Genomic DNA, 13,188 nt, shown 5'->3' with positions numbered 1-13,188 from the left:
TTATCGTCTCTAGTTAGCTAACCGAACCATCAAAGCAAAAAAAAAACTTCTTTCTTTCGCCCTTTATTAGATGGCTAGCTACACCAAAAGAATTTACTCCAGATGCCACCCATAGTAGTCAGCTAATCGTACATTGTAACACAAACACTAGCTACCTATACTACAAATAGCTAACAAAATATACTTTACTTAAATGTTTGCACAAAAAATATTAGGATTTTTCATTTTCCTTCTCTCCCATCCTGCTCTTTTCTCACCATCGAATCGACTGGCGTCGTGAAGAACGTGCCTAATAAACATGCTCGGATTTGCGCCGATTTTTAAAATGTTTGATTACGTAATCGCTGCTGACGAAACAACATAGCAACCAAAACCAAGAGTCGAAAGTTCACAAGAAAAATTAAAACATGTGTGTGATATTCAGTTCCTTAAAATATGTTTATATATTTAGTTAAAACTTATAAATGGACACAGGCTTGCAAACCTATCCAGAATTATCGCGCTGTTGTAGTTTAAGATATAGAAATCACCCGGGAGGAGAACAATATAATTTTAATTATGCAAAAATTTATTTTACGACAGCCGCAAATATTAAGGACCACACTGCACGTGATAGCACAGTGTTTGTTGTTTGGACGGGGCAGGCGGTATTTCAGTTAAAAGGTTTAATCTCAGTACAACCTCGTTCCCAGGGCGTTTTGCCTTATTGAAAAAGTCACCCCGTATAAAAACGGCACAGGGGGGGGGGGGCACGAGACACAGGAAAAGCGGTTCATTTCGGTAAAGTTGTTTTAAAATTTATAAAAAAGTTTGCTTTCTTTTTCTTTTACATTTTCTATGAGACGAACACGTTTTGAAGATGTTGTTAAGTAATGATTGGCGCAGGACCTGTACGCTTTTTTAGCTGTGTGGAAACCGGAGACGCCATTTTATACTACGTCAAATAATTATGTTTCTTTAATCACTACTTCTAAAAATAACAATGAAAAATCACGTGACAATTGCCACAACATTTGTTCGCATGTTCTTATTATGTTTTGCAACAACATCCTATACAATATATTCCTTCGCAGTGCTCGAAGCATATATAAATGTGTACATAAAAGCTCAAAGCATATAGCAATGCATATATAAACGTATATGCCAACGGACTATTTACCCGACATAGCCTCTTCAGTTTCTTTTGGTACTATACGAACAAATTTCCTGCAAAGGCTTGCCCTGCTGAAAGCTTAGCAGAACGATTCACACTTTTATAGTCTGTGAAATGAGTTGAGTGGGGTTTGAATCACGATCTTTCACACCGAGGAAGCGAAGTTTAACCACAAGGCTACCAGTCGGCAAGCAGACAGAATCCCATAAATCATTTGTACATTGGAATGTTATCCCAGCCCAATAAACAGGAATGTTATTGACTTATTTATAAACCTTTGGTTTTTTATACTCTGTCCAAGAATAACGCCATGTTCACTCCTAATATTAATAAAGACATGTTTATTAAAGTTTATAAAAATGTTAGATTTCTTTAAAATTCTAAAGAAACAGAGAAAAGAGGAGAGAAAATAATTGGCTTTCCACCTATTACCTTTTGTAAGCATTCTTTAAACATTATATTCTTTAATCAGTCAAATATGTTTTCGCTTTAACTGGGCTTATACTGTATGCAATATCGTATGAGTTTATTCTCAGGACTTCCTTTCTTCATTTCGCAATCAAACGACGTTGTGATGAGCTACGAAAGCTATCATTTGAACTTTGTTTTTTCCTAAGCTTTCGAAATTGGTGTCCATCTCATCCTTGACAGGCTGTATGGCCTGTTTCTTTCTATTTGAATGTTATTTTGTGACATTGGCATGTCAAAAGGGCGCTATAATTAATGTGTGACAGATGCATCTTTTCGATTTAGTGCCAAGGGTTTTTAGTTTAAAATCGCTTCCTGGCACTAACGGGGGGCGCTCAATGTTAATTTTTCACTCTGTCTAATCTTTCCAAGAAATAAGCACAAACTAAAATCTTCTTTGTTAATATTGATTACGCTATTTACAGTCGTTTTAGACGCCCTGGGTGCTTAACCGTATTCACGCCAGGGCGGGTAAAGTCAACACGTCCGCTGTTTAAAAAGCTGCTTTACATCAGAATTGTGTCTGTGTAAAAGATTTCACAATATTTTCTGCGAAATGTTGCCTTAGCAATGTCTCTCCCTATATGGTTCAAAGTACCCGTGATAGTTAATGACAATTCAATTGACAGTTGGAAGTATCTCACAAGTCGCTCAGATATTCCGATAATATTTCTAATTGATATTTATGGCTAAAAGTAACAAAATTTTAAAAGAGATTGTAAAATGTATGTATGTGTTAATGTATGTCAGCTCAACACAAAACGGATCATCAACCTTCAACGTATTCGGAAGAAGTTTTACGAAAGACACTTTTGAAAAGATTAATACTAACTGTCCTTTTAGGATGGTTCTCAAACTCAAAATAAAACTGAACAAATTACCATGCCGTATAGATTTGGAATGGAATTATAATCAACAAAAAGAAGCTCGGCTTTATAACTGGGAGAAATCTCTGTTGTTATGAAACAGAGAATTTTATGCATAACGGTTATTTTCAATTATTTTAGTGTATGATCTAAATCTTGAATTTTTTCCTTGCCTCTGGACTCATTTAAAAGTTTTTGGTGTTATAGGAAATAAACAGATGCGGTGTTAATATTTGTAAAATTACGTAACAAGAGAACGAGGGGGGACGACATCTTTTAATGCCGGTATAACCAGCATTAATTCATGTTGTTATAATTAGGCAAAAAAATTTATAAATCTAACTTTAGTATTTCATAATGTCTAATGCATTACCAAATTCAAGGTTAAATTTTCATAAAATGATGTCACTGATCAGCACTATATAGAATGTGTTGTGTATTAACAAGATGTTATATAAATCTACTTAAAAATATACAAATATAGCATACAGATATCTCGGGTACCACAAAACAAAATTTAGAATATTGTGTTGGTAGAACTAACTTACAGTAAACAAGCCCAGTCGTGTACCCACACGACGACTGTTTCTAATCAACGCAGCAAAAAGAAAAAAAACAAAAAAGGAACAAAACCAACAAAAATTGCTAAGGGCCAAAAAGATTGCCAGTGCATGTGACCAAAATATATTTACTTTCTTTCGGATGATATTGCCGTTATTTCTTGCTCTAAGGTGTTGATTGTTATACAGAAAGTGAATAATAAAAGTTGCCCTAGAAATTTCATTTTCTCTTTCTACAACTGATTTGAGCAGGTCATGATTGACAGTCAAATTGTCCATAATGGTACACAAAGTCCTTGAATTATTGATGAACTAATCTATATGACTGTGACTGACATACATTCTTTACACATGGCAATCGTTTCTTCAATTTCAACATTAGAGTTACATTTGGACAAAGATGATAGTGTAAATTTTAAGCAATATCCGTCATGTTTGTGTTTAGTGACTTCTGACAAATGAGTGATGACTCCTTCTACATGTGAGCAGTCATACATGTTCAGTCAATGCATTCGAGATACCTGTTATTACCTGTAGGTGTCTGAGGCAACGTGTTGATATTGGAAAAGACTACTATCAAGACATCATCAGTTTGAATGCGTGGGTTTTTTATCGTCACGACTTCAGTTTTACTATCGCTAATTCTCCTGAATACGTCATACCTTTGTGTGTCAAAGCAAACAACTCTCTATGTATTTCCAGATGGCGTACGCAACTCCATATTGAAATAGTTAAAATTACGTTTTAATGTCTTAATGGGAGATAGAAGTGATCTATGACCAAAAACACTGTGTTCTAAAAAAAAAAACTGTCAATAGTAAATAACACTAGTAATCTCGTGATAAAATCAATTATACATACTGAATAATGAAACAACACGTATACTTTGCCTGCCACAAACAGACACACATGACTTCTGTATTATTATGTTGTATTTAAATTAACCCGTTGCAACAAGGTGAACAAAAACTTATCGCATTTGGTATTGGTGCGCATTTTTAAAATTTCTTGTTTCCGTAACAGGACGCGGCTTTTTATTGTATTGTTACAATTTTATTTTAATATAGATGAAATCATGTTTATCTATAATTTTTAACTTAGCTAGATATTGTCATGATGGAGCAATACTTATGTTAATTTAATTTCTGATATCCAAGCACGTTTTTGATTTTTGTTGAAATATCACTTGTAATGTTGATAAACTTCGCATGTTACCATTGTCTTAAGTATATATGCTTGATATAAGATGCAACTGAAGTTAGTTACTAAATTTTAGAATGACAGAAGTGCCATATGCGACTCAACAATGTGAACAAAATCTTTACAATTTAAAATTGAAAAACAATAGCATTCACAAATGAGGCTTTTTTTAATGTGAGGTGTATTATGTATCAAATTATCAATTATGTGAGCCTGGCAATTTGAACCTGTGTGCAAAAAGCTCAAAACATTGTTAGTGAAAAGTAAATTCACATTTACCGCACTACCGTTAATTGACGTGGTTGTTCACGATGTCATGTGTGACCTTGCTTAATTCTCTATTCTAAATCAATAGCATTCCTAATGTTAGCCTACTTGAAAACACTGAAAGTAATTTGTGTCCTTGGTTTCGTCGAATTTGTCGTTGCCTTGATGATATGAAGTCCTAACTACATTTTTTGGAAAGCAAAATGTTTAAAGTTGTTGATGTCATGATTTTAAAGAATACGTGAAAAGCTTGATATATATTAACCTGGTTCCCAACGCCTGTTGTCTCTTTTTTTATCTCGGACGGCGAGACGAACATGCCGTCCGATATTAAGATACAAGATGCCTTGGGGACGGGGTAGGTTATATACATATTCGCATAGTAAGTGTGTAATGTGAATGCTAGCCAGGACACACAGCATAATTTGTCTTATCGCTAGGAATTTGAAGCAGTTACGGTGGGAAAAATCAAGCTTGGTCTTAAACGAGTTCTCTGCGGTCAGAATACTGGCCGCGCTTCTCGATTGTTTAAGTCCATAATTCTTTGCTCACGCGGTCAATATTGTTTAGCGCAAATCGCCTCACTCGTCCGAAAAAATTAATTGTTGTATTATTTAACGATAAGATGTGACCGCGCCGATTTTGTGCTCCTGTTTGATTGTAGTTATGAGGTTAGTAATGAGCTGGATTTGCTCTGACATTTGCTTGCGTCTAAGCTTTTGTTTGAGAGCTTTGTTCTATCCTACATGTGAATGTAGGATAGAACAAAACGCTGTTATAATAAGTACATACACTGCAAATAATAAATAACAAAAATACAAGGCAGTTATGCAAAATAAAAGACACAAACTAGTGCCGTCAAAAAAAGTTAGGTATTCATCTAGCTTGCTATCTGATATTTTTAGCTTCCTTCGATCGATTGAACCTTTAATTTTTCACACTACACTGTGAACGTTTTTGCAGATAAAGATATGTGACTGGCTCACGTCTACTCTTTCTAAGAAAAAGAGGTAATGTAATTGTTAAGAGGTTAGGAGGGTGAGTGTGACCGGAATTTTAAACTACTTTGGATTCGATTGGGCAAAACATTCTGACCGACTCCGTTTCAATTAGGGTATTGACACGCAGTCTAAATGGATTAGGAAATAGCTTGTACGTAACAAGGTAAATTCAATAACTGCGATTCTCCCAGTTATGTAAGAAGTATCAACAGTAACACTAAAATTAATTTTTAAAACATTTAATTATTATGACAGTCATAAAAATTTCGAAAAAGACGAAAAAGTAGCAGTGAGACGTTTCTTCATGTCATCTATGGAACCTGATAAATAAAAGCATACAAAATTAAACAACAGTCACGTAAAGCTGGGTATGATAGGGTCGTCCGACACAACTTAAGGATAGATTGTGTAAACAATGTCGGTGATCGTCGGTGAAAATACTTAAACTGGGGCTATCATAACAAAAATTTTTGGGTCTAATGTTGACCAATTTTTTACCAAGCCCTTAAATAGAATACCTTGCATTGGATGCGCCACTTGAGCTTTTCATTGGCTTGCGAAATATTGAGAACATCATTTTATAATTCTCAAAGCTGCGGAACCAGGTTGTTTTAACTTATTTCACATGAACTTTATAGCGAATTCGCAAGAGTTCGGAGATAAAGTTGCAAAGAGAAAAAGTATGTAAAGATGAAAAATAACCTATTGCCGCCTATAAGGGGCGGTTCCCGAGTCGAGCATGCACGCAGTGAAATATTTACGTTACGCAAATGCTACTGTGGGAGATCTCACTCTAGTCTTGCCCCAACCCGGTCAGTTTCGAATTATATGCGGATCACCGCCTAATTAAATGAGAGCGAAAATAGCATAATGGCAGCTTGGCAGTTGGCAGACATACTTTAACGGCATGGAATTGTGGGATGGGGTACTTGTGCTTTTGAATATATAGTTGCGAGACCCTGTTTGACATATATTTACGTTTTCATTGTCCGTCATTTGGTGTACTGGATTGCAATGCAAAGTTTAGTAAAATATTTCAAACATGAAAATTTTATGATCTTGCAAATGATGAGACACAGAAACTCATTACGTCATATAAACAGTGTGGTTTTTGTCAAAAATGTTCTATACCTATTACTGTGGAAAGTTTATCATTTCTTGAACATGATAGTTTAGTAGGCGACGTTTTAGGAGATCCTTCTGCCATCATCGGGCAAAGTAAAATGATGTTGAGCATGTATTTATATAATTGCAGAGGATCGAAATTCATAAAAATAAACAAATAGAAACAAGCTGATAATCACAGTTATTTACGGTAATTAACATTCTCGGACCTAGATGTAGGTAACTACTTCTTCTGAAGGGCTGGTAAGCAAATCTCAGGAAGTTGATACGAGATACTGTTTATGTGTTTGTTATACGCTCTACACTGTTGGTTTCTTTAATCTTCCTGGCTGTTGTTCTGGATTCTCTGTCAATGATTTTCTTCTCATCCCAATTAAACTGATGACTTCTGCTCCAGCTGTGGTCCGCAATTTCGTTTTTTTCACATCTCCATTTCTCACTGCGCGGATTTGTTCTTGTACTCGTTGCTAAAACTTTCTTTTGTGTCGCCTATATACACTGCATCACCTTTACACGGGATTTCGTAATTAACGTTGCTTTGTTCTTCCAGGTTTATTTTGTTTTTTGGTTTAGACAAAGTGCTTCTTAAGGTCGGATTTAACAATGATGTACGTTTATGTCTAAGAAGTTAAGGCGTATTTTTGTTGAGCCAGTTTCACTGCCTGTTTTACTCCCAAAGTCTGAACAAAGCAGGACAACACCCGTGTGTACGCTCTCGGTATGTAAAACAGGTTTTCGGAGTCCCCAATTTCCGCTCCCGGGCTCGATAGTCTTGTTTCTATAAAAAAATACAAATTGCTGCTCTTTTGACCTGCATAATATTTAATCTTCCGTGTCAGCGCCAGCGTCACTGTTTACACCAGTTGTGCTGGTGTAAGTTTCCCATCTGGTTGTGCAAGAATTTCTCTGGTGTATTTCTCTGGCGTAGGCAACTGGTGTAAAATGCAAACTGTACAGCAAAACGATCCAGGACTAACATGCAGGTGAGAATCGCGTAGACTTCAAAACAAAGCGACTTTTTTGACTCCATTAAAGAGGAGTGTAATCTTAGTATGCTTATTAATCGTCGTAGTGTACTTTTACACTTGATTGGTGTACGTTTGTTTACATTATTTTGCAATATTTTTATATCGTATTTTTACATCATGAGTCAGGTTTTGTTGTTGGATATTCCAAATTTCTTATGGGTAAGTGAGGGACAATGAAAGAAATATTAACAGATATACATGAAGAAGAGCAATATTTAGTTAATTTTGTGGCGAGTTTAGCTATATGTAATTTTAGGTTGTTATGTTTTTTGTTTAGTTAATTTCTAACGTATATCTTTAGAACTACTGTCCACAGCACTGACTTTTTTTATATATTTATTTCTCCCACCTACCACATGTCTATATCCTGTGCTATTGAATGTTTACTATGACAAGGTATATAATATGATATCCATGCAAAATGACTAAGAAACAACAACTAAAGTAGATGCTGATAATACACACAGGCAATAATGCGCCGAAATTAGCCGATTTCATCAGCTAAAAGTAACTGCGCTCCTTAGGGTCTGACATTCGTTGGATTTTACGCACAGGATCTCACATATCTAAAACCGCAACCACATCAACGAGTATTGGTCGATATAATGCATTTCGTAGTAAGGCGTAGTGCGCGGGTTTAACACAAGGAGGTGGGAACGACAAGAATCGCACAGCCAAGGCTTATGCGCATGCTCCATATTATGGAGATTTGACAACTAGCAGAAAAAGTGCGGCAAAAGGTAATAGATCCTGGGGAACGCTGTAAGTTCAGGTCGATGAAATACTCAAACCGTTCCGTACTACGCTTCGCTACAATAGTAGATAAACAATATAACACGCAGAGATGTTCTATGGATAGGCTAACGAGATATTTCTCCATCACAGAAAGCGAGATTCACATGATCAATATTTTCACAATCTGCCTGATAAAATCGCCGAGGTATGATTACAAAAGAGCGTCAGTCTCATCACAGCCTAACTATACATCACTTCTCAACAATCTCTGTTGATGCATGTGCGTGGTAACATGCGAAGTCTTAAACAAACTATCACCGAATGTGTCCTTTTTAGGTCATGGATTCAAATCATGTGACAAATCATGTGACAAACCATGCGATATTTCTAGCCTATCAGACCGATTGACGTGAAGTGTTGTACGATTCATAAGATTCAGTAACATTTTGTTGACTAACAGCAGAGACAAACATATGAATCAAGTTTTTCTAGAATAAATTCTTCTCTATTTTAAGCCCCTGTAGTCTTGTATTTTAATATTTTTGCTTTAGTGATGATTTAAGTTAACTTCTTTACGTCTCCACCGTAATGCTCTTTGAATCACTATAATGGTCTCAGCATTATTTACATACTAGTTGATAAGGCCCATGGAAAAACCCACTCAGGCAGGAGAAAAATAGAAAAGAGAACCATCACTTGAATTTTGATGACATCTGCAAATATCTTTTTCGGAAATATATTTACCCGTTGTGTAGAGTTTGAAACACTGATCAAAATAAACGATAGAATCATGTGCTTTCAATAAACAATTAAGGATGTGAAGGTTTAAAAAATTTGCTGCCGTAACCAAAGACAAGCCAAAATACAAAAGTTGCCTTCATCGTATAGATCGTAACACTCTGATCAAGAAAATGTATAGGATCATGTACTTTTGACAAACGGTTACGGAAATACTGTGGTTTAAATGATTTTTGATGACGTCGTCAACCCGTTTATTCACAAATAGGTTTGGGGACCCAAATTTGAAAAACTTACCCAATTTGTTCCTAGGTGGTTCCTACTTACACACGCGGTAAAAACTGACTGACGTCACGACCACATTTCCAAGTTATTTGGCCTCAAAATTTTTAGTGCACTGTAATGGCTGCATTAATTTAAAGTAAGATATTGACGTTGAATTAATGTTATTAACGTCATGCCGTAACGTCTTCGCGTTTTTGCAGGCTGTTGACAAGCACTTCCCAATAGGAAACAAACTCCAGAAAATCATAAACCGCAACACGGCAAAAAGTAGGCTACAGTTGCGTTGACCGAAATTAATAATGCAGATTGTGAGTTTTAAAACTTCAAATTACTCTGTTGTATGTTTTCGTTTGGTATCCCGTACACGGATTCAACGAGACGTTCAGTGGAACCTTCTACGGGAATAATAAGTAACAATAATAATTTAGTACATATATTTTCGTGATGTGAAGCAAGCATGAAGAAGAAACTTTAAGATATGGATGATTTATCAGCTATAGTTGCAATGAGATTTTGTATTTGTATGATTTACTATTTGACAGCAAAACAAGTAATGGAATATGTAAAATATTTGCTCAAGAGTTTAATTGAATTTCCGCGTCCGAAGGCGTAGGAAATTCTTTAAAACCGTCGTTTTTTTCTTTTGGAGCATTTTTTGAGAAAAAATCGACCCTGGGATTACACGTTCCTCCGTCACAGATGTAAACTTCGTACCCAAGCTCCCTAAATACTGGGAACTTATCTAAATGACTTTTCCGGTCAAAATTAGTATTTGTTTTCGACAAAATTTGGCACAGTTAACAAAAAAAGTATGCTGAACATAATGGGGACATAATAATTTTGATTTTTTGCCACCTTAAATGTCATTTTGGGACAAAATTGGTCCAAAAATTAAAACTACTTCATTTTCAACAAAAATTGGCAAAGTTAACAAAAAAAGTATGCTGAACATAATGGTGACATCGAAATTTTGATTTTTGTCACCTAAATGCCATTTTAAGCCAAAATTGATCCAAAAATTAAAACCACTTCATTTTTGGCTAAATCTGGCACAGTTAATAAATAAAGTATGCTGAAAATGATGATGGTACAAAATTTTGATTTTTGTCACCTAAATGCCATTTTAGGCCAAAATTGGTCCAAAAATTAAAACCACTTCATTTTCGGCTAAATCTGGCACAGTTAACAAATAAAGTATGCTGAAAATGATGGTGATACAAAAGTTAGATTTTTTGTCACCTAAATGTCATTTTAGGCCAAAATTTAACCAAAAATTAAAACTGCTTTATTTTCGACAAACATTGGCACAGTTAATAAAAAAAGTATGCTGAAAATGATGGTCACAGCAAAATTTTGATTTTTTGTCAACTAAATGCCGTTTAAGACCATAAACGTTTCAATCGCAAGACTTTCAACCATGAATGATTTATTTTTGTTAGCAATTTATTTTAAAATGTGAGTTTATTATGACACGTTTCGTTTTGTTTGCGTTTGTTGTAAGATATAATGTCACTTGTGTGCTTTATCTTCAGAGGTTCATGCACCAAACCTCCTCGAATGTTTGGCACAATAACACAACGAATTAGCAGGTTTTCATCAAATATTTTGGTAGCGAGCGGAAATTCTTAGACCCCCCAGGGCTTCTTGTTAAAAACTTTAATTCGTGAAAGGTGTATAAGTTTTAGTTTTCACGAACACAGCTTCTTTCCTGCTCCTTAATTTCGTGTTTTAATCATTATATTTTTCAAAATAAGGCGTATTCACCTCTTCAAACTTTTAATTTTTGCATTAAAATTTAGATATTGTTGTTGTTATATATCTCCATTTCAGTCGATCATCTTATTTTTTATAATGGATCTGAACTGATTTTTTTAAAAATATTACTATCTTTTCCCACAACATATTAAAACATACTTTAGATGTATTTTAATTTTAGTTCCAGGATCGCTTTAACTCAAAATTTTAATTTTTGCATTAAAATTTAATTATTGTTTTTGCTATTGTTATCTCCATTTTAATGGCCCATTTTTTGTAATTTCTTTACGTAGACGTACCTTTATTCTTTGATTAAATAGAATCAACATTATAATTAAATTAGTTTTCAATAAATTCCAATAAATTCCAATAATTTGTAAACGTATCAATTAAAACAACGGCAAGCAATTTATATGCTTTATAAAACGTTCAAACACACTTTTAAATCAGGCGCTAACCATGATAGAAAAACAAACAGTTGGATGCCATATATTGCCTTGTAATTTATATGAAATACGTATCACCTGTCATTACTGTTCTGAAATATAATTGGTAGATTATATATTACGGAAACATTTCAGATACAACTGTTTTAAGTCTTCAAGTCCATAACAATCGCTTTTGTGGAGTTTAGAAACACACGGGGAAACTTTCCCCAGCCTCGAGAATACTTGCTTTCTATTGCCAGTAAAAAGGTACAAAGAAGACGCCACGTAAATATCACAATATGAACCTCGATTTAAACTTATCGCGTAGTATAATATTCAATATCACCAATTTGAGCAATATTTCTATAGAAAACATTACAAAAAGTGAAGATACGTCTTATCTCTTAATAGTCGGAATCGTTTATGAAATTATTGCATTGGTCATTATTGTAAGTAACGCTGTACTGTTGAAGCTTTTGTTGAAGCTGGAGTGGAATAGAACAAATATGTTGTTTGTTGTTCTGAGTATTTCGGATTTTTTTGTTGGGCTGTTTTCTGTTGGTTTTCATGGTTTTAATATGATAGCAGATATTGAGAATGTATATTTAGTTGCAGTTGGTGCCTTTTTCTCATCATTCCCTTTCAGCTTTTCATGGTTAATGACAATAGTGATATCAATTGAAAGATGTTTGGTTGTTACAAACCCAAACGCACATTATAAATGGGGAAAGAAGTTTTTTAACATTTTCATTTTTTCTGGGTTTTTTGCGCTCGTTGTATTAGCATTTTTGGATGTCGCAAACTTTTACTTAAGTCGCGCAGAAAAAGCTTCCACTGAAATAAAAGGAAAAGGTTCTCAAGAAAGTGTTAAGGTATCCTCGAAAATTTTCGATCTCACGTCACTTGCTGGGCAGCTGTTATATTTCATAGTTGGTACCATCTCGCAAATATATTTATTGTATTACATTCGAAAAAGGTATAATTCAATGCGAGGTAGTCGACAGTCTAGCTTGAACTACAGCGATCATGTGTCAAAAATAATTGTAATTAATTTCTTATGTTTATGTATTTGTTATGTTCCTCAGTATATACTTTTTAGTCTGCAGGTAACTGAATTTGTCAAGGTCGACAGTAAAATATTATACCAAATACAAATCTACCGTCTTGCATTGTGCTCAAATAGCTTTTTGAATGCGATTATTTTACTGCTTAGAAGAACAAAGATCAGACAAGTTAGTGCATGAGCTCATCCAGATCGTAATAACGCAGTAAATATTAGCTTGGCCACCAGTTCCAACAACCAACCAAGGAATAACTTTTATTTTCATCACCATATGAAACATATCGCACGTATTTGTAATTCTCTCACTATTTTCACCCAGTGTGTGCAGTTTGAGCGGTTGTGTAACGACGTCACAGATGTAACTAAGAAATTGTCAATGTATGAAAAGTTGGACGTGTATTGTGCCTGAATGATAGGAATATCCGTACCAAACTAGAAACACTGACTCTTAGATTCAATACAAGAAGGGCAATAGACTACTCAGGTTTGGTAATCTTATAACAAAAACAATAGAGT

Source organism: Hydractinia symbiolongicarpus, chromosome 1 (genome assembly GCF_029227915.1).
Source record: "Hydractinia symbiolongicarpus strain clone_291-10 chromosome 1, HSymV2.1, whole genome shotgun sequence".
Classification (NCBI taxonomy): domain Eukaryota; kingdom Metazoa; phylum Cnidaria; class Hydrozoa; order Anthoathecata; family Hydractiniidae; genus Hydractinia; species Hydractinia symbiolongicarpus.
The sequence above is the reverse complement of the archived record's forward strand: the minus strand, read 5'-3'. Positions refer to the sequence as shown.